Genomic DNA, 24,391 nt, shown 5'->3' with positions numbered 1-24,391 from the left:
TAATATTTATCTCAAAATTCAACACTCAAAAATTACTGTGAATTGTGCATTTAACAAGGTTCCTCATAATGAAGGCCTAAGTAAGATTTTAAGGCATAGATATTTTTCATGCATTCACCTGATTCAGGTCGGCCTTACTTACAGGTTTTCAATGGTGTGAAATATTAGGGCCTGATTTACAAATTCTTTTTGCGGTGTTGTCCTACGACAAATCGAAAGGGCATGAATGTGCTGTATTAATGAATTATGGTGCATTACTGTCCTTTCTGCTTGCGTACAACCAACGCAGGCACCCTTGCACCATGATTGTTGTGGGCACAATCGTTTTTGTGCTGGAACGGGCACTTCCCTGCACAAAAACAATCATTACACCTGCCCTTGGGAGTGGCACAGTTTTGACGTATTCCCAGTTTATGCTGTGTTGTTAATCTGGTAATGTGTCAAATACCATGGGCGTTGAGTGGGAACACCCACCGCAACGCCCATGGAACACTTCCCTGACACAGTGTGAGACAACTCATTGACTAGCGTTTGCGCTGCCTTACACTATATCCATGATGTCATGAAAATCCATGCTGGGTGGCTTTTTGTAGCCTTGTAGATATGGGTCTTCACTCTTCACTGCTGGAACATCAAAAAAAGTGATGTTTCGGCAGTGCACTGCGCTTGTAAATAAGCCCCTTGGAGTTTACTAGTGGTACAATTTACATTTTACACAAGTTTTGCTATTAAGCACAAAATCAATGAGTATGGTCTCTGGGCTATCTTAAGTAACCATCTGGCCACTCAACGAAATCCGTCATCACATATTACAGAGTGATGCTCACATTGACTTTTGGTTTTTGACAGTATCAAACGGATAAAAAGGAAAATGCAATATAACATTTTTCATGACCATTTTTACAACAGGATTGGGTCCCATAAAAATGTAGAATTTGCACAATTAAATATATGAACAAAACCAGATGTGGGGAGGGGGCACATGCTTGAGATAATTACATTAACAGAACGATTCCTTGGTGGTTGCATTTTTCATGGGATCAACATTTTGATCTGTTTTCAAGTTGAAAAATGCTTATGAAGCGAAGTGTTCAGCTTCCTGTGCAGGTACTTTTTTTATTTAAAGCCATGCAGTCAGTGTTTTTTGTTTATTTTCACCCTAGGGATGCTTAAAATAGCAACCATTGGCTCACAGAAAGTCTTTCCCGACTGGAAAAAAAACCCCGTAAAAGCCTTGATTAAGCTCGCATAGCCTTATGGGATTAATAATGTGTCTCTAAGGATTCCAAAAAGGTAAGGCCAGTAGAAGTGAATGATTTAAAGTCAGAGCTATTAAGGGTAGTCTCAAGAGGCAAAATAGTACCATGTTTTCATAAATTGCCTTGCGTGGGACTAACTTTGTCTGTACTAAATAGGGCATCTGCAGTGATTTGTTCATTTTCCCTTGAGATCCAGGTATAATTTTTCAATAGTACATCTAACATACCTAGACCCAAATTTACTAGGGTTCTGCACTACCACAATGTGATTTATAGTGATGCAGAGTGGTACAGGTATTTACTTTCCCACCCAAAATGCATCCTGCACTGGAAATGCTCCGTTTTCTTAGAGCAAAAAAGCACTTTTCACCGCTTGTGTCACTCTGCGTCAAAGGGACGTTGAAGGGGTGTTCGTTAAGCAGATCAGCAGAAACTCCCATAAGTTTTGACACAGACCTGATCTGAGATAACCATACCAGGTTGTGTGTCAAAAACCTTCTTAAAGCAGTCGCTAAGAATGAATAAAATGCATTGCACAAGTACACACAACCATCCAGTGTGTGGGATTTTCCTACAAAATAGGAATTTACTCGGTAAGGGTATGCTTCCAGTGCAAATAGGCTGCACACACTGCAACTTGTAGTGAAGTTTCAACTTGGCAAAATGAACCCTTTGCCAACAGTGGCGGCTCCTCCACTAAGGCGGAGGAGCGTCACCCCACTGAGCAGGTGGAAAAAGGAAAAAACTAAATGATAATAACTCATAGTTATCGTCATTTTATTTCCCCCCTTGCTCAGCTGGGTCGAGGCGGGGCTGTAATGCTCACAGGGCAGGGTAGGAGTGGTTCCAGGGCTGGACTGGTAACGCAAACCGGCCCTGGAAATTGAGTCGGACCAGCCACGGGGGTGGGGGTGCGCGAGGGAAACAATGCAGCTGCTTTTGGTACAAGGGACCAATATTGTAGCACTGCTGCAAAACCGGCCCCCTGTACCAAAAACGCCCCCCACCGGTCCCAAACCGGCCCCTACGCTTCCGGCTCACCGGGAAAATGCCCAGTGCCCGCTATGGTCAGTCCACCCCAGAGTGGTTTGCCCACTCCAAATGCGCAGAAGGCTGTCTTGGGCACTTTACATGATCTCCATGCAGGCTACATTACATGGAGAACATGCCCAGCCTCCCATTTGCTGGCTGAGTGCGATCCACGGCAGTCAGACCAATCACCACACTGATTGGCTATCGGGAGGCTTGGAGCCGGGTGCTTCCTGCTTGCTGCCCTGGAAGTGTTAACCAGAAGAGGACCCAGAGTAGGCGGTGGCAATGGCGGGCAGAAGTGGCAGACAGGTAAGTGAGTATTTACATTTTTAATTCATTCCCTCCTGCAACCAGGATTTTAATTTATAATTCATTACCCCCCGCGACCCCACCCCACACCGCCTTCAAATATCAGCCGGCACTGTTTGCTATTTGCTATTTTTTTTATTTCAACCTCTAGCCAAAGTATGGCATTGCAATGGATGTTATCCCATTCAGCAACTTCTAATGCAGCAGCATGTGGCTCGCCTTGTATCCACAGAGGCTAGAGGTCGAAATAAAATAAAAAGATGGTCATCAGAAAAATGCCAAATCAATTGATTCTTTGATATAAGAAGAGTTTGATTTTGATAAGGTCTCTACCATTAGCACTTTATGAAAACAGATTGAACATCACAGACAACACTCAGAATAGAAGGCCAACAATGTTTGCCCAGAAGAAGTCCGAGAGGACGAAACGCGTTGGCTATGATTTTATCTTTTGTGATTAAGAGTTCACGAATAAATAAAATTGAAACACACCTGCTGAATTGATGTTGTGCTTAACCATGTGATGTAATTTGAGATATTGCAATAAGGAGTGCTGGACCAAATTGTTGTCTTGTTATTGTGGGGTTTTTTAATCCCAAGAGGCTTAGGGGTATTGAGCCTAAGGTCCTGTGCACCAAAGGTTAAATTTGTCCATATTACCATAGTATTGTGATAAGTGCAGTCATAATTGCCTCATACCCTGTGAATTGGTTGTTTTTATTCAAGTGTTTTGATCCTGATTTGAAATACTTGCTTCACCACCAATGCCAGTAGAAAAAGTCTAGAAGCTGTCCTGTCTCAGATGTACAGGGATGGAAGGGAATTTTCCATTTCATTTGCCCTTTGTGCCTTGTCTCCTATGGAAGAAAAGTATCCAGCAATTGAGAGGGAGCCATTGGCCTGTGCATGGGCTCTAGATCATTTGTGGGCCTTTGTATGGGGTAAGATGTAACCAAAAACATCCTGTTAAACATTTAACCACTGAAGGAACTGTTGGTGCATCAGCGAGAATAGCTATGCTATTCATGCACATGCAAGAAAATATCTACAAGGTAGTGTACTTGCCAAGCAAGGAGAATATTTTAGCTGATTGTCTGTATAGAATGCCTACTAATTTGGAAGATGAAGTGTGAACAACTTTCAAGTAGCATTTGTTCAAGGCAATGGAGAAAATGCAGTGAGTGAGGAAGAATGGTTGGCCAAGCGTGGAAAGGATGAAGTATTAAAGCAGGTAAAGGAGTGTATTCAATGTAACTGGACTATTGGAGTGAAAATCAACTCTGAACTTAGATTTTTCTGGGAAGTAAGATCACAACTTACCATTGACAATGACACCATTTGTAGAGGTGAAAGAATTGTTCCTCCCCGAAGTTTACGTAATCTGGTGATTAAGCTATCCCATGAAGGCCATTTGGGTATAGATAGGACTAAAAGTGTAATCAGAGATCTATTTTATTGGCCTGCTGCGGATGCAGAAGTAGAATGGTTTGTATGGAATTGTTCAATTTGTTCTGCTGCTGACAAAACTTCATACATTTTAAGACCACCATTGTGTAAAGTTTACATTACCAAGTATCCATGGGATATTGTAGCTATCAGTATTCTAGGTCCTGTGGGGGACGACCAAAAATATGTAATTGCTCTCATGGATTTATTTTCTAAGTGGTCAATAGTAGCGGTGGTAAACAAAGCTGGCTCAGCCGCCACCATATTGGAATCCATGGACATAATCTTTATATTTAAAGGGTTACCAAATTCTGTACTTGGTGACAACGGTGTGCAATTTTTATACAATGCAGCCAAGGAGTATTTTATAAGAGTGGGAGTAACACATTAAACTTCCTCCCTATATAATCCAAGTAGAAACATAGCTGTTGAAAGGATCAATAGATTTGTCTAGGGAAGCATTCATTCGGCTTTAGCCAATCGTCTAGATTGGAAAGTGCAATTGCTTAAAGCTGTTTGGGCCTATAGGGTGACGAAGAATGGCACAACAGGTCTGGCCCCCCTGTAATAATGGGACAGTGCATTCCCTTTTCTTCTAAGTACAATCCAATTTAATTAGGTAGAAGTGGTGTGTAACAATGGTCTTTAGAATTGAGTCAGTGTATATTGACAGAAAATCATGCTACGATGAAGGCAAACTATGATAAGAAACCGTCACAGCCGCTAGCTCCTCTTTTGAACCACATCTATAACAACTACAAATTTTACCTTCTTTGTTTCTGCCCCCTTTGTTCTTGAACTCATATTTTTATTTGTACCTTTTCTTCTCCTGTAAGGCAAAAACATTGGTGGTATTTGTATTTTCTCTAGATAACTCAATGGATGAAATTAATGAACGTTCAGTTTCCTTAGCATATCTAGCACAACAGTACAGCAGTGGATTTTTTCTTTGAGGCAGCGTGCACATCTTTAAAAACGAAACATTGACGACATTCATCTGGTAGAGACAACTCCTTGCCAAATTTCTTGTGTGAAAAGCACAAGACTCCAAAGAAGGGACACCAATTTATTGTCTGGAGCACAGCATACACACATCCGTTATCTCCCTTCTACAGCTGTCCTCTAATATAGCCTTATAGCCCGCCGTAGCGGGCTATACCGGCTGTTAAAGGCCCGCTGCAGCGTTAAAGGCCCGAGCCGAAGGCGAGGGACTTTAACAAAGCAGAGGAACTTTAAAAGCCGGTATAGCCCTGCTACGAAGGGCTATAAGGCTATTAGAACATTCTGCCACTAGAGGGCAGAATGTTCTAACAAAACAAAGCCTTCAGGGAGCGCGAGGGGATTGAAATCCCCTTGGGTTCCCTGAAGCCTTTGTTCACAGCCAGAGCTGTGAACACAGAAACTTTGGAATGTTGGTGCTTCGGGCTTATACCAGCCATTATAAGCCCGGAGCGCTACATTGTTTTCAATGGAGCTCCCAACATTCCAATGTTCTAATCTCCCTTATACATTCCAATGCTAGAGCATTAACATTGGAACGTAGTCACATAGCAAATTTACATAACACAGAATGTCCCAACCTACCACTGACTAAAAGCGGAAATGAACATTCTCTTTGCGAATCTTCAAAATGTACCATTGGGGATTTCCCACAAGGCCTCCCACTTGCCTACTCCTTGGTCTTATTATTTGTGATTTTGAGAGAGTTTCTTCACATAGTGCCATAAGATAAACCAAACTATGGCATGCCGAATCAACAGAGCGTCACCTACTAAAAAGGGATTAGCGTGTATTTGGAAATCAGTTGTGATGTGCCCTCAGCCGTCCAGATGGCCATGTTCCAGTCGGTTTCAGTTTTGCTCTGTGAGGTTGAGTACATGGTTCATACAATCCCTGGCACACCTTGTTCATGTCCCATATTATCCAACAGGGTAATAAAAAGACATGATTTCTTTTATAAATCAAAAGAATTTCTAGGGATTTTCTGACATAAATTAAAATGTATAATTACATGACACAAACGACTCTGATTCAAACTTGAAAAATACAGCAATGATCTGTCACAAAAATCTGCTCATCAAAATGACTTTAGTTATTTTGCCCATAGTCTACTAACTGGTGTGCCACTCCCTCCATTTCACTTTAGCTAGTCCTCCCCGTTAAGGTCAGACAAACTCCTTTTTTGCAACCCTCAGTTAGCATATGCTAAAATTGGAGCAATTCCTCATGTTTCTGCTGGTTTTGCAGTCCCCTACCCTGAATTAAAAAAAACATCTTGCAGACAGAATGTCCTGCAATGATCACCTCGTTCAGCATTCTAAGAACTGTGAGTGAAAGGACAATGTTAATTGAATTATTAATTACACTGTACAGTCCCTGGCAGTATATTAAAGCAAGTTCCTTAGGAGGGAAGCCTCCACAGGCAGAAAAAATGGGCAAATTTCACATATTTCTACATTTACCTAAATATTTCCCTCACCCTAACTTCGAGTAGACAAAGGGCAGTGTCGGGTCCACTCAGCCTTTCATCCATCTGAGGTCGATAAAATGAGTACCATTGAGTTGGGTAACAATGAACAACTGTTATTCAGCGCCAAGAGACCTCTGGGTGAACGTGCGCTTTACAGCTACACGTTGTGTTATGTAATGTTATGTTTTGTATCAAGGGCTAAAGTTGCAAATGATGACTCCAAGCTGTGACGTCCCTGTTTCTGCATGGCCTGGTCTGGAAGGTCCTAGGGCACTTATTCCTCCCCCTTTTGACTTTCACCTTTTCCAAAGACCCCTAACAAGCTCCACTTCTGACTTATCTGTGGGCCAGTTGCGATGATTGTATCTAGGTAACTTGTAAACTTCTTGTGGTCTCTGCTTCTAGGTAGCCTCATTCAAACCTGATACTCAGGGTATTTGTTTCTGTCACTGCGTCTAGGTAATACCATTAACACCTGTTGTTGTGACTGTTGCACCTGGGTAACATTCATCTTTAATGTGTCCTTCAGCTTCTAATTAACCATTTTGATTATTACCTCTTGCCATCTCTTTGTTGCTATTACATATGTTTAATTACTCTTTGTGGCCATTTAATCTGGATAAAATATGCACTTGTTTTAGCCATTGTACTTAGGGAATCTATGCATCTGTGAATTCCATTCCTTAGTTGTTACTCCTGAGACCATTGGATGTGGGTAATGTGCACACCACTTTGGTTGATTGCATCTCTATAACCTTTGACCTTTACATATTCTAAATGTGTTGTGGCCGTTGTCACCAATGTAACTTGTACACTTCTTGTGGCCATAGCAATCAATAATCTGAGATCCTGGTAACCTAACTGTATCATTACGTCATAGACCTAGATAGAGATCTAGAAATTACATTAATTCTCAATAATCAATCTTTACTTCACTGAACAGCAGTGTGGACGGGGCAGGGCAGATGGGTCTGTACACCCCCCTGCCCCACCACCCCCATACCGTACCAGCAGCCACTGCCCATGCAGCAACCTCCAAGAGTCAAGTGCGTATATGGTCAGTTCATCTAAAGTTTTTGATCTTGCCCTTTCTTCTCCAGCCACATATCATGGTCTTATTCGAGAAAATTACCCTCTTCACACTGCAACCCATATAGATCTCACCCCCGCTCCAGCATCCACCAACAATCATCATTACTCAATTCCTACTACTTCCATATTCACCAGTCCTCCTTAATTTAGATCTACCTAACGGAAAAATGCTTTACTTAGGACATTATCTCTCACATTTCTGTACATCTTTATAGCAATCATTAAAATGTGGTTCTCTGATTTTTTCACACTCCCACTATTGTACTTACTGCTGAGCAGCCATCATATCATCTACAGGAATAGACATAAATGCAGGCTTGGCAAGCAGTTTCAAATAGCCTCAACCATTGTTTCCTGCATAGGAATCTTGGGCTAGAGTTTCTCATCACAACATATTTTTGCTAAATGCACCACCAGGCCCATAACGTCATTTGTAGCTGTTTTTGTCAACCCCACCACAGAAACACTGGTTTCAAACATTTTGTGAATTATATGACTTTGCTTGGCAACTGCTTGCTCTGTCAAACTGTGTCTAAGTCCTTGGGGACCCTGTTTGAGTAGATAATCTCTTTCAGATAATTACTGTGGCCAGCGACATTAACTTTCTCCTCTGACTTCTCATGAGTCACTTAAAAAGACTTCAACAGCACATTAAAAGCCTTGAAAGCCACCTCTCGTTCTTACAACATCTGCAATTGAAGATTAGCTAAGGGAAACATCCTTTACCACGATGTTAAAACCACAATGTGCCTTTGCACCGCAGTCAGTACTAGACTGCGACGTTACCATGCGTTCCCTTACCACGCAAGTCGTTGCAACGACTTGCGTGGTAAGGGGGCGCATTGTTTGATTGGTGTTACATTTTAAGTCTGACACCTTCCCTACTGATACATTGACTGGAGTTGTAATAATAATTTATACTATTACAAAGTCCAGCGCCCCCCCTAAGGCAAGTTGTTGTAACGACTTGCATGGTCAAGGAACACATGGTAACGTTGCATTCGGGGTAATGACTGAGGTGTAAAGGCATGCGTGGTCTATGCATGTGTGGTTCCGTCATACAACCATTAGCCAAGCTTTGCCTCAACTATTCATTTCTTATCACTCCTCAGCAGTTTATGACTCAGCCACATCTCAGTCCATAACAACCATAAAGTTAAATGATATGCAAAATGACTTCACCATTGGAAAAACACAGCTCTCCATCCACCTAAAGTACACTTAATCCTGATCCTGTGTCTTTTGGCCATGTTTATGCCCAAGGCACAAAAAACACAATTATGAATGTCAGAAAAAAAAACTCATATCTGGAGCTCATCTACCCCCTTGTGTCTTTAGGCTGGGCATAGCTGCAGCATTTTATAACACTGACTGTGTACATCACCACTGTCTCATGGAACATGAGTACATAAGGAACCACTGCTGTGAAATGTTTTTCTCATTTACATCTGAGTATGTCTGCAAGTTAAACAAGTATCCTCATGTCTGCAACCACAAATAATAAATGGGAAGAGTTCCTGGCTTACAACTTCTCACTGAGCTGCTTCAATGTTTGCATGACTTCTTTTACTATAATTGTGCAGAGCTTTTGCAGTGACAGGCACATATTGGATGACACCCAAATCTGTGTTATACTACAAGAAAGAGTATGTCTGTGTAATGGAGCTGTCATTCTGTAAGCTTTCTGTTCAGCTTATTCTTATTGCCTTATTGTATATTTTGCATGAATTAATGTATTTATTAATGTCCATTTGGCGGGCACGTTATGGCTGTTTCAGTTGCAAAGAATGGAAGTACAACAACAAAGACAGTAATGAGAGTGCTGTTAGCTTTCACAGGTACACCCTGTGGCTTCTGGCCATCGATTGGCTACTGGCTGCCTCTTTCACTTTTAATTGTGGATTAAGGAACACCATTGCTGGGGAGACTTCACAGAGCCTGTGAGCAAGATGGCTTCACTCCTCTGAAACACCTTTGGGCAGGAGACAATATCCGTTATGTTCTGCATGCCAGTACCAGATGTTATGAAGCCTCTCGATGAGGGCCTGTAGTGACTGTGTGGACAGTGGATGGGGCTGCAGGGGTGGGCAAAGCTCCCCAGCCCTACCACAGCATACCTCCTACTGTTCACCTTACCATGAGACAGCGAGCGACTGGGCTCAGGTTTGCTTGTGTCCTCGTAATTCACCGGTGGCAATCAGTGGGGGAACTTTGGGACTGATTATGATCCATTAATGTTATTAGCCTCTGCTATGGGCCTAGTCAACTATTTATTTGGGAGAGAGTGACTGGTGCAACGGGGGCCCTCTTTCTACGTGCCTGTGTACTTGCGATTGCTCACTCTCATTTGTTGATCCAACAGACTGGGCCCTTACTTCAGCCTTATGAGTCGCCCTGGAATGTGAGACGATTGGGATCCAGGACAGGAAACTGTATCATGCGCTTTCATGCGGCTAGAGAAAGTTGACCTACCCTATTTAATTGTGTGTTGCCTGATCTTCCTGAAGGCTCACTTATGGCCTTATGTGGCCTGCCTATTAAAGTAATCCTTCAGCCACAGTACTCCACATCCGCACTATAGAGAAGAGCGACAATCATGAATTTAAGGTTCAGTTAGAGCCCAGGTGAGTAACTAGAATGACGACTCAGGACAATAATGTGACTGAAAGCTCCGGCTTATCCTCCGATCAAGAAGAAAGAGATGATGAAATGGGATCACTGGGCTCACATAGGCATACAGGAGAGCCTAATGTTCATAGATAACAAAATGGATGAACTCGCATCTCATATGGACTCCATTTTGCAGAATCTTGAAAAACACAACCTCAGTTTAGTAGAGGAAGAGTGAAGGATCTCATTGGCAGGGGGCAGCCACGCAGCCAAATTAGAAATACTCCTCAATATGGAAAAGGTTCTGCACATTATTGCAGCTAAGAATGATTTCTGGACGCTAGGTCACAGATGAACAATTTAAACAACACAAGAGCAACCCATATGTCCCTCTGAACTGGGTAATTTGCACTAAGCAATAACAATGTTCACAGGGAACTTATTTTAATTAAACAATTAGTCAATAAAGAGTACAAATTTATATACTCATAACTGATTCAATCCAAAAGCAGGGAGAAAAACATTTCAAATCAATTGAAAAATTACTTCAGTAACCTTGAGAATTATTTACTTCAGCCGAAGTAAATATAATTTATTTCATGAATAGCAATTTACTCACAAGAATTATTTCATCACAAATTTTTGATGCTACAGGCACACGGATAGGAAGTGAAAGAAAGAGCCCAGTGAAGTGATCATAGCCTTTAAGGTGAAGAATAAGTGAATAGGGAAAAGGTCTTAAAAACAATGAGAGGCATTCAACAGTAACATAATTCTTTGTTGCTCTCTCTTGGTTTGTGTCGATGACGTTTCAACCCACTTTGGGTACGGGGTCTCTTCAGGACAGTTATCTGGGGACTGAAAATTAAAATATTTTATGTGCCAGTAGTAATTTAGAACCATCCGTCTCATTTAATTATATGGACGTAGGTTACTGATTCGCTTACCAATGTAAGTCTCGTATCTCCACAATATTCTACGTTGAACCCACTGATCGAAACAGGGTATGGGTGGGATTAAATCTCTTCAATTCAGCCTAATACAAACAATATAGACAGACGTGTCAAATCAGTAGGGCATTCTGTCCAGAGATTAACACAATTCAGTACAGCCTCATTAAGATGGTAGGGGATTTTTTGCTCCACTAAAGCTACAGTCTATGGCGCTTGGAGAGCCCATTATCATCGGTCTGTATCTACCACCATTAATGTAATAGTTAGCTTGTGAGGTTCAATTAACCCCTCATGTTTATTAATTATAAAACTGAAAAAACGATAGAGGAACACTCACATGAGTTGTAAGTATCTCTCACTTGTCCATGATACAGATGGGCCGCAACAATAATATAATGCTGAAAAAAACAGGGAAATATTAGTGGATGCCTACTAATGTATAAAACTCGCGTCAGTCTTAGCCTACGGTATAACTGGACTTACTAAGTATAAATCTCTGGGACGACGAGTTAAGCGACACGATTTAAATTGTCACAGGCTTATGTACGGAAATAAGGACCATTATGCAATGTTGTGGGATGGGTTGGGATTGGCATAGCTCAATGAAGTCAACTGCTAAGCCCCTACTAAAGACAATACTGTATTTTATGACAGTTTACGCAGTAGAGTACTATCCACAAATCCCTCCACAATGAAAAGGGGTGGTGAGTTTAATTACACCATACAAGATCACCTGAATAGATCTAGGTTCACTCCCATGTGAGTTTCACTGGCCCCTGTCATATCCATGCAATAATTTTTGATCACACACATCTATATGTCTGGAGGTTACTGGATCACACCGGATGTGGAGCATGGGTGGTGATGTGCAACACTTGGCCCGCACCCTCTATGACCATTTCATTGTGGTGATAAGACTGCATCCCCCAGGGTTGACAGAGACCAGGTAATTGTTGAGACTGAATCTTGAGGCACTGGACAAGATCTTTTCTGAAGAGCTGCGGAAAAATGTCACAGAATACTTTCAGATTATTCTGGGATCAGTGAAAAATATGGGCACAATATGGGAGGGCTTTGAGGCTACATCAAGGGACATATGCATTGCTAAGCATAATGGGATTTCAAAATCATTCCATGTGCATGTGTACTGTCCTGAATAAGAAGTCAAACAAATTAAAACGTCCCTTAACCCAACAAACTATATCCAGGTGCAGGAAAAATGCAGAGATTAACTTGCTGAGTATTCTGAGAGCCTGAGAGGGAATGCAGGTTTCAAGTGAAATATGCCCAGGGATATGGGGAAGGGGAATGCATGAGGACAACTCTGGCAATAACGATTAAGTGCTCTTGGACATCAATGGAGTCACAGATATAGAGGATAGAGCAGGTACCTGTCACCAGGGCACTCCTCAAATCCCTCCGGTGTTTCAGTCATAATTTTATGAACTAAATTGCTGTACAGGGTCCCTGCCTAGATTGATAATAGCAGAATATCTAGATGATACAGCTTTAGGAAAGATAAGTGATGCTCAGCATCAATTCCTGAAGTATCCATTTGCTCTTGATGAGGTTAGATGAAATTAAAGAGGTTATAAGCAGGCCACCCAAGGGTATGGCTCAGGTGGGCTGCCTGCTGAATTTTATAAATGCTTGAGGAGTCCCACAACTAGCACAGATTACCCTCCCACTATGTGTGAGGCTGTTCTTGTTACACTACTAAAATAGGCGAAGTCGGCACAGTATGGTGAGTCTTAGCAACCTTTGGTTCTCCTCAATTGAAATGCCAACTTCCTAGTCAAATTAATTGTGACTCACCTGAACCTAATACTACCAGACCTAGTTAAACAAGTTCAGGGTGGATTTCGTCTGGTCCACTCCACTCTCCATATTCAGTGCTCTCATGCAGGACCTGAACACAGATCTGAATGCAATTGCCGTATTCCTGGAAGCCTCTAAGGCTGTTAATTCCATGAAGTGGGAATGACACTTCATGATACTGTCCAGTATGGACCGACCGAGCATATTTATAACCTGGATCAAAATATTTATACAAAACCCTCCCTCCCAGGTTTTGTATAAAGAATAGTATATTGCCCCATCGAGATCTCCAGAGTTAAGAAACATTGCTGCCTCTGCTTCCAATCTCATTTGCGCTAACCTTGAAGTCCCTGTCAGTCAAGGTCCAAAAGCACTACTGAGCCCTCAGATACACAAATCTGCGTATTCTTACATTCCTATATGCTGATGATTTGACATATATCTCAGGAACACCAGGACATGAGTCAATGAGATTCTTAGAGAATATCCTAGCTTGGGGCTATATCACGAATAACCATCAATTGGACTAAATCACAGATCATTTCACTTACAGCTGGAGCTGTTGGATGTGCTCCTGACTCCCTCTGGAGTGGCGTAGTGAGTCTTTTAGGAACATAGGCTTCTGGATAAATTGCAACATGGATTCCATCTATAGGAAAATTATGGTTGCCCCTCCTACTGTCATTAGCTGGGCGGCTAGGGCTTATGAAAATGGTGCTTTTCTTCAAGCTGCAATGCATGTTTATTAACATACCCTTGCCTCTCACCAAATCACTCTTTTTTCAGATCCGTTTCCAATTTATAAGATTAACACAGACAGGCAAAGAACCCAAAATAATATGGAAGACCCTCACGCTGCCTTCTCATCGTGGAGGCTTTGAGGCACCCAATCCAGAAATGTATTATCTCTATGCACAGGTGTACCTCACACATAACTGGCTCCATTCCCTCCTTTATCTTCCACACCTAGCAGTTGAAACTGATGCAGCCTATCCCACTCTACTAAGGACCCTGATTGAGGCTCCATCCCCATGCTGCACTGAACATGACAAATGCTGAATGCACCTCTCGACCGTGGGGTGAACTGGGTATGCGAACAGGTGCAGGGGTTATTTACTCACCCTCCTTGCCCCTGTGCCAACAGCCATTTCTTTCAGTAACGTATAAACCAACGGCGGTCTCAAAGCTGTTATGTCGGGACTTATGTCTTAGGGGGAACTTATATATAAATAAATCATTTGTATCACTGGATGCCTTTACTGGGAATGCACTCCCCTCAATATATTTCTGTAATATGGGCTGCAGGGGGCGCTGGGAGTTATCACTCCTGATTTCCCCCCAGAACCAATCATTTACCGTGCATAAGAATAATTTCTCTTGGCGACCTCCACCATACAATGGGCTCTAAATGTATTGTTCAGCACTAGAAGAGATGCCTGTGCAGGATCATTATGCAAGTTCTGACTGGGAAGAGGAAATAGACTTGGATATATCAGAGACAATGTTAAAGTTCTGCCCAGATGGGCATGTGCTTCTCAAGAAGCCGATTGCGTATCATCCACTATAAATGTCTACAGTGGGCATAATACAGCCCCAAACTTTCACAGAGTTTCGCCTTATGGAAAGATTTTAACTAAATCGGATGTGGGCAGTCAGGGGCTGACTTCCTACACTTAGCTTGGTACTATGTCAGTATACAGTACTACAGGCATGAAGTCATCACTTCACTCGGCTATGATTAGGCATGAAGTACTTAGGATGCAGTGCGGGGATGGGTGTGGGAGATTCCTTCTTCATATAGTCGATATACAGCCATGGCCCTGCTGGTGGCTAACAGACTTGCTGCCTGCTGTTGGGGCATGGAAAGATTCCCCAAGTATAAACATTGAATCAACTTCATTATGAACTGCAATGAGCAACTTGAACTCATGCCGCCTGCATCTCGATCCATGACATTTGGAGCCCACGATAGAGATTTTTGCAGTCAGCCCCTTCATAGAGAATCAGGCCCTCAATTTTGGGGATTTGGCAAAGGGTAAAGCAGCAAATCAGCTTTCTGCGCTGCCCTACGTGAAAGTGAAAGGGCGGGAATGCACCATATTTGTGTGACACGGTACATTCCTATTCTTTTCCCCTGTGCTGGCACTGTTTGGGATCCCTAGCACCAAAGCAGGCACCCCTGCACCATGGTGCAAGGGTGCTTGTGTTGCCGACAGGATTATTTTTGTTGAGGAAGTGGCCTCTTCCTACACAGAAACAATGTTAAGAGGCGTTTTCCTCTTTCTATGTGTGCTGCAGAATGAAGCCCACATAGCAAGAGGAAAAACAAGGAGAAATAAAGATCTTTCTCTTTGTTACACTTCACCTCAGGAGGTGTACGGTTCTGGTGCTTCACCAGGTTTACATGCTCTTGTAAATCTGGGGGAGTGTCAAAATCCTTGGTGTTGTGTGGGAACTCCTATAAAACGACCCTCGAGCGTAGAGTGAGGCATCACAGTGATTTGTGCTGCCTTGCCTTACTCCATATCTATGAGGCCATTCAAAGCAAGGCATAGTGGCTTTGTGTGGCCTAAGATATGATTTTGTGATTTGCATCCCTGGAACGTCACAAAAAGTGACCCTGAGTGTCTGGGGTATCCTTTTGGAGTAGTTTAGCCTCATGGATTCTAGCCAGAGGGATACTGATGTCAGGACCTAAATACTATCACCTTGAGACAGATTCCAGATCACCATCCAGCATAACAGTACTTACAGTATACCATCTTTTGCTATAGCCCTTCTGTAGTAGCTGTATGGTTGCAATTGTAATTCGCATTTACTGCTATCGATGCGTACTGTATGGTGGGTTCTTTGTACAAGTAGTGCTGCATATTGCTGTCCTTTTGTGGCCATCTAACTCTATTTTCAAGTTTATATACTGTGTATGTTCCCTTTTTTTATCTTTGTCTTTCTTTTGCAATACATTAAAAAAAGGACTACCATCTCTGATTAAACACTACCTAGATGAAAATGTTTCTACTTGGTACGGAAGCAGCACCTGCTTTTTCAGTCAAATGGTTGGACCTTCTACGCCCTCTTCCAACACAAAATATATCATGTTATCTGGATGTCACCTTCAATCCTGACCAGACATTTGGACCAAAGGTCAATACAATGGGTAAATCAGTCGTGTTCCCCCCTAATTGTCTTCTGTCCCATGCACTGCTCCCTCAGAAGAAAGCAATCACACTCATTGAGGTTGAATTTGATCCTGTGAAGAAGCTTTTTGACAATCCTTAACTGGTTCAGCTCATAAGGTAGTTCATAGGGTTATACAGTTTATGAATGCCTGTTTAAAGTTGCCAAACCAACACATAATGCACTAATTAATATTAAACTTTGTCAATTAGCTTGGAACGCCATGTTATATACAGGAAATAATTTAATTGGGGAAATATCCAATGCTTGAGTACTGTGAACACACTGTTTAAGATGATTACATTTATGGAGCAGCGTAATTTAAGCTCCACACTTTTTTATGTCACAAATATGCAATTATATAATAACATACAACATTTATATTCACTCTGTGACTTGATTTCCTTAATGTGTGTGATGCATTAAAATGTATTAATGGAATGCCATCATCGCAGAGAAGAGGTATGCACACACAAATACACAAATGTTCAATTGATCATATAATCATGTTTCTAGTATTCCTTTTTTGTATTTATTCTTACAATTATACATGCATTTTTATAATCATGTATTCAAAGTTCATTTTGACTACTGAGTTAACTTAGCCTGACTATAGGCCTCACAAGAAATGTGTTTAGCCTTGCCAGTATGTTATTTCTTTTCTTTTGCAAGCACGTTATTATGCTTTTAAAAGTTAGGCCAGCAGGGAGGAACCCGGCAACGATATTTGAGAAATAATAGTCAAAGGAGACCGCTAATTAGGGCTATCTGGGTGTGTGACGGTCGATGCGTGCTGCTAGCAGGATGGCCAAGGTTGCTGGGCTGTCACTCGTGTGTGAGCCCCTTTCCCCCTCCAGGCGAGGAATGCAGGAAACAATGGATCCAAACAAGATGAAGTCCGACAAGGAATAGTTTGCGTGAAGAAAGAGGAAGAGTAGACAGAGTGGAAGGACCAACTTGGGACGGGAGTGTGGACAGAATGGAAGGACTTGTGTTTCAAAACTTTTCTAGCAGCCAATGAACCTGGTTGCTGTGCCTGCTGGGGAGTGGCGCTGCTGGGGACTCTCACTCCTGCCAGCTGCTGCGGCTGCTCACCGCGCATATCAGTGCGCCGTCGGCCCGCTGCATTGGAGCCGCCAACGAACCTGTCTGCTGTGCCTGCTGGGGAGAGTCTCTGCTGGGGACTCTCACTCCCGCCAACCCCTGCTCACTGTGCATATCAGCACACTGTTGGGCAGTGGCAAGGGACGCACACGGGGACTTGCCCGGGCAAAGACCGGTCCAAGGGCGTGCCTGTCCACGCCCGTCGGAATCCGTCGGAGGCTGGACCACCCCTCATGGTTTAGGATTGCAAGACTGAGCGAGGGAAGCGTGCACTCAGCATCATTCAGGTGCCTACGTTTTGTTGTACTAATAGCACTAAATTCACTGGGCTCATAACTCAGCCAGCACCGAGGGATTGTTACAAGATGGGCAAACGGAAGGCAAAAGGAAGCCCAAATGGATACCCTAAACAAGTAAAGAGGCCAACAGCGAGTGTTGCAACAAACTGTGTGGCAGGCGATATTGCTACTCTAATTGAAGAGGTAGAGATTTTGCTAAGTGGTCAGAACAAGCCACCTCAAGTGAGCTCCAAAGTGGCAGATATTTTTACAGAAAATAAATCCAGAGAAAAGAACCAACTACTAAGAGCCCAGCCATATGCCAATTGTACTCTTGTAATACAAGCAGCCAAAAACAACAGGAGCCTAGCCCTGTGGACCCACCCTCAGTTCTTGACAGCACCAATACCATGGTGGAGGGAGTGATAACCCCGAACATAGTACTCCGGCACTCAAGCGGACTCTATTGCTACTGAGATCAAGCATGGAAGTATGAATGCCTTGACAGCTGAAAACATCAATTCACTCCAAATTGAACTGAGAGAACTCAAAATTAATGTCAAGGAACTAACAGTAGGAAGTCCTTGCACACGGGGAAATCGTAGGGTCCCTCATAGATCACTCTACAACGCGCATTCCAACACAATAAGGGGGTGGGCCTGGCTATATGTTTTGCCAAAGCAAAAGCGGGGAGATCCCAGGTGATGGAATCATGAGCTTGGGTCCCATTATGTGTCCTAGGGTCCCAAACCGCCAGCAAAGTGTGGCAACCAACTATACTCAGATGTTCCATCAAGCCCCAGCACCCTCATGTCCCATTAAAGGGAAGATATTTAAACAGACCACTATGCGTCGCAATCCATATGAGGGGGGATGGGGCCAGGGTGGAGCTTACGGTTATGGGGGGGCGATGGGTAAGGAGGAACCACTGGAAGGATCACTGGAAACATTAATGGGCGTAAGAGCAATTTCACATGTAAAGACCTTTCCAGGGGAACATAGTCTCAAACCTCCACATTGAAAATCAAAGTACAATGATGGAAAAGGTGGGCTTTCGAGGGGTGAAAGCCTGGGCATGAACCTCTGATCCTCTAAAGAAGCTAGTTGTAGAGTGTTCATGATAAATGTACCTAAATTGACAAATGAATCAGTGAGGTGAGGGAACATCAAGCAAATAATGAGCACAACAAGAAACAGAGACTGCTGTCTTGGAATCTTGCAGGTCTCTAGGTCTAAGATCGTTTGTGAAGACTGGGGGAAGCTAATAGATAGCTACGATATTTGCCTATTCCAGGAGATAATGGGCGTTAATAAAACACACAGAGTGGGATACAATAATCATAGCATAGAAACCACACTGTCAAAAAAGGGCCGCCTCGGTAGGTGGATTAATAATCTGGACTAAAATCAATATGGGGATTTCTGTAAAAAAAAATTATCTAGATAGCTACATCCTACAGGCCCTGATTATCAAAGATACCATCAACAACAGGTCAGTTTTTTTAGTAAACATTTATAATAGGTTTGCTTCTCAACACTATGACTCTCCAACAATCTACACTGAGATACAGTCCTTGAATAAGAAAGGGCATCCCACTATATAGTTATTGTGGGGGACCTCAATATAACCAAAAACATTACTGATGAAGAAGGTGCAGAATTAGGAATTCCGCTCCTGAGTCATGGGAAGCCAGCTAAGAATGTGAAAGCAGCACTCCAAGTAGCTTCCCTCACCTATGTACATGGGTTGAGGGCTGTAAATGGTTGCTCCACTTCTGACCATAGATTATACCACACATATAAGAGGGTGAACTGTAAAATCAGAATTTACAAATTTTTGCTCGATGTACCACTATGGTCAAGCCTAGCTGACATTTGGGTAATAGAGAGATACGATAGCGACCATCCCGCTATCTCTCTGGAACTAATAGAAGTATTTGGTCTTCACCAAACACCCTTGAAATCTAATTCATCTAACCACATTGTCACTAGCAATAACAAAAAGAGAGTTAAATGGCCAATAAGAGAGCAGTGATGAGACCCTGGACCAAATCTACAATATAGTCGTTGAATCCCTGGTGACCGTAGGCACCAAAAGATTGGACAAGCAAGTCACTGTGGATACATTTAAAATCCTTTTAAATAACATCAATATATAAGAAAATGTTCAGAAACAAATCAAATGAGTGGTTTGATGACAACTGCAAACAAGCACAGCAATCGTTGATGGGAGAAATCAAGTCTGGCCAGAGAACACTCATAGCCATAAAAAGGAAGGCCTACAAAAATGCACAACATGAGGCCCACAGAAACTGGCACGTTGGAATATGGCGCAACCTATTAGCTGCGGCCCAAATCAAAAATAGCAAAGAATATTGTCAAATCTGATCTTGAAAGGGACAAGAAGCTTAGTCATAGAGGAAAACTTTCTTATCCTCCCACAGACATGGGAAGTCCACTTCTCAAATCTGTGTGCAGGACCGATGGACAGTGGTGTAGCAACTAGAGAGCTCTTTAAACTGGGAACAGACACAGACCACCAAACTTTTAACCTAGAAGAAACCTTGGATGCAATTACAAACTTGGAGTGGGGGAAAGCACCAGGCTTCGACCAAATTCCGGGAGATCTCTATCTTCCTGAGCCCCAAATATGGAGTGTGCTTTTAAATTGTACATTCAACGCCATACTAAAAGGGGCAGAAATCCTGGATTCATGGCTGGGCGTGGAAGTAGTCCACATACACAAAAAGGGAGACAAAAGTGACCCGGTAAATTACAGGCCCATCAGCCTTATTGATATTGCCCAGAAAATATTCTGTCAGCAACTGCTGGAGAGGACCTATGACTGGACGAGGGAAGGGAATTTACTATCACCCCTGCAGACAGGATTCAGAGGGAAGACAATCACTATAGATCAGTTGCTTTGCTTCCTTTTGATCTTGTGGAAATATGTGACAATCAAGAAAGGCACTTTATACATAATATTTGTAGATCTTCGCGCTGAAAACTCTGGACAGCCTGTGCAACCTGCGTTTGAGCTGTAACAATGTCTCCTCCCTCCCTAATAGTAGTGGTGAGTAAAATTTCAAATCTACGTAATTCTTCCATCCGATACTGAATTCGATCTTTTATTTGTTTATGGCGAAAAAAAGAAAAACTTTTAGTTTCGCCTCGTATAGCAGATTTAAACGAGTCCCAGAGTATGCTATTAGAAGTCGAGCCCCTATTAAAATTCAAAAACTCAGTTGCCCATGGTCTCATATGATCCAAATAATTAGGATCCAGAAGAAGCTTGCGCTCAAACGTCCAAGACCTTAAAGTGCGCCTGTCTGCTGATATATTACATTTCATAACCAACGGATTGTGGTCTGACAATATTCTGGGAAGAATTGAAATTGAAACTGAAGATACTAACTGATCTGAAAGAAAAAAATAGTCTAACCTGACCGTTTTTTTATGGGGGGCAGAGAAATAAGTAGTCCCTTCCTTGTCTTTGCAATAGTAGAACCACAGATCAATCATAAGATGTTCTTGGACGAAGGCTTGCAAGGCTCTGTGCACTCTAGGTTTTTGACCTAAATACGTCTGACCTTTTAATATATCAAAACTTTCTGGCATACTAATATTAAAGTCCCCGCAAAGGCAAATAGGTTGGGGCCACATAGCCAACTCAACATTTAGAAAGTCTAATAACTCAGGATCGTCAAAATTTGAGTTGTAGACAGTGCAAACTGTCAAGTTAAAATTATTTACCAAAAGATGCGCAATTGCCCAACGACCCCCAACGTCCTGACTATGCCTCAAGCATGATCCTATCCCACACTTCATTAAAATAGCCACCCCCCTTATCATAGAGGACTGCCGAGAGCATGTTACCAAATCAAACCCTGGGATTTTAAGATACTCTCTATTATTCCAAGGGACGTGGGTTTCCTGCAGACAGAGTACCTCGACCTGGAAAGAACGGATAACCTGTGTAAATAAGGCTCGCTTCCTAGCATTGTTGAGACCGCATATATTCCATGTCACAATAGAAATACTACCCATTATCTTTTAACCAAAACATGCTGAAAAAGAAGATACTTTCATTTTGTTGGTTTAAACCATGAATGCCATGGAACAAGAAATTAACGTCAAGCTTATTTTCTCCCCCTTCACTGCAGGAGTTTTTTGGACAGGACTTGGCGGCTAAATACCTGCAGTTCCGCTCGACAATGTTTGAGTATGGTGAGAAGTCTGGGCGGGTTCTTGCCAAGCGACTTCAACAGCGTGGGTTAGCTAACCGCATCACTAGGATTGAGGATCCCCTGGGAGTCATTTATGATACCCCCGAAGGGGTTCTTTTGGTATTCTGTGACTTCTATTGTTCCCTATACTCCGAGGAAGCCACTTCACAAACACTGGACCTCGAATTTGCTGATTTTATCGAGAGTCTGCACACAGCTAAAATCTCAGACCATCAGAATATGGTTTTGGCGGCCCCAATCCAATGGGAGGAAGTGATTTCAGCAATTAATTCATTGGCTAGTGGGAAGGCTGCGGGCCCCGACCTTATCCCTTTAGAATTCTATTGTACATTTTGTTCAGAAATACAGGACGATTTTCTGCGGGTTTTGAGAGATGCCCAGCGAGGAATTATTCCTGACTCTTGGCGCTTCACCTCTATCATTCTGTTAAAGAAAAAGGATAAACCTGAGCTGAACCCCGCCTCCTTCCGTCCGATCTCATTGATAAACACGGATAGCAAAATTTATTCAAAGATTCTGGCGAGTAGATTGGCTTTGGTTATAACCCCCCTGGTCTCTATCCGCCAGCACGGATTTATTCCTGGAAGGGACACGGCGGATCATGTACGCCGTGTCATTGCTCTCTTGGACTGGGCGCAGGTTAAACATTCCCCTCTTGCAGCTATCCTGTTGGACGCCGAAAAGGCGTTTGACAGGGTAGCTTGGGAATTTTTATGGAGAGTTCTTCGGTGGAAGGGCTTCTCCGTTATCTTCATTCAGGCTCTCCAATCACTCTATATTGCCCCTCAAGCAAGTCTGTCAATCTCAGGTAATCTTTCAAGACCATTTGCAATAAATAGAGGTACTAGGCAGGGCTGTCCCTGCTCCCCTTTGTTATTCACTCTATATATTGATCCCTTTTTGAGTAAAATAGAGCTATCCACTAGGATCCTACCTGTTGAGATCAATGCAGTTGACTTTAAGGCATTAGCCTATGCCGATGACATTATAATTATAACAAGGGATGTGTCTCTGGCATTTTCCGCTATTAAGAACTTAGCGCAGTCATTTGGACGGCTTTCAGGTTATAAACTTAACGTCCAGAAGACTCAGATTATTCAGTCCTCATCTATGCCACCTACGGAAGTCCCGATGGTACAGACTGCAACATATCTGGGGGTTAAAATTTCGGCAGCAGTAGAACAAATACCAGATATGAATATTCTACCTATTATTGATGCTGCCAATCTCACTCTACGTAGGCTAGACAATCTCCATCTTTCTTTATTTGGCAGAAGGAATGTGCTAAAGATGTTGATCTTGCCAAAATTTCTATACATCTTTAGGACTATACCTCTGGAGTTCTCGAAGGCTAGTCTTAATAGCGCAGAAAGATGCTGTAACAGATTTATGTGGAGCTATCATATGCCTCGAAGAGCTGCTAAATGGATGATCCTTACATTGGACAGAGAAGGTTGGTCAGTCCCTAGTCTCTCTTTATATTATTGGGCCGCTTTACTTCAACATCTGGCTCCCCCATTATTCGGGCTCTGCAGTTCACTTCCCTTATCCTGCAGTCCTTCTATTTTCGAGATCAGCTTAGGACAAGAGGTCAAGGGGGTACTTCTTAAGGTCCTCGAGCCGAGTTATTATAAAAAAACAAAATTCAAGGTCATTATAGCAATGCATTCTGCCTGGAGGAAGATCTCTCGAAAATGGGTAATACCTAAAATAAATCTTTACACTCCATTGACTGCTGCTAGGCTGCTACCATCAATCTTCCAAGACTCAGTCACAATTAGGTGGGGAACCCAAGGTATTCTTACGCTGGGGGACTTACTCTGTGAGGGTAAAATGGCCTCTTTTGCATTTTTAAAAGATAAATATGCTTTGATTTTGTGTGATTTTTTCAAGTATTTACAGCTACGCAGCTACATAGACCGTCTTCTGATCAATTCCCCTAATGCACTAAGTAAGAATGCTCTCATGGAGTTAATCTTAAGGAGGACTCGTTTGAGTATCCTTTACCAAACCTTGCTAAATGGTCTTCCTGATGATCTTCTGTCCCAGACGGCTAAATTAGGAGGCAAATTTGATAAGGCAAATATAGATATCGCTTATGCATTGGATCTGTCTAATTCTGTATTAATTTCAGGCAGTTTACGTTCACAAAGTTATATGGCTATGTATGATTTATATTTTACCCCAGCCAAGATTTCTAAATGGGGTGGTGGTGGTGTTCAGGGGTGTCCTAGATGCGGTTTGGGGGCAGCAAATGATGTTCATATGTTTTTTTCATGTACTAAACTGTATAGCTTTCTTCAGGATATCCAAGTGTTTATCAATAATTCACTGAACATTCAGGTAGAACTTTCTTCCGAATTAGTAATTATGGGCTATGTGACAGATCCCAGTATGGATAGACCATTTTTTGAATCTGCCTTTCTCTGTATTGCAATGTCTGTAGTTCGCTTATGTATAACTTCTGAATGGATCAGCCACTCAGCCCCGTCTTTTTTGAATTGGAGAGCGAGAATGCTGGCCCTCTATAATTTGGAATCAGCAGTCATTTTAAAAAGCGGGAGAAGAAGGCGGGATAAGGGCCTAAAGATTTGGG

Source organism: Triturus cristatus, chromosome 9 (assembly GCF_964204655.1).
Source record: "Triturus cristatus chromosome 9, aTriCri1.1, whole genome shotgun sequence".
NCBI classification, from domain to species: Eukaryota; Metazoa; Chordata; class Amphibia; order Caudata; family Salamandridae; genus Triturus; species Triturus cristatus.
This window is presented reverse-complemented; position numbering follows the sequence as displayed.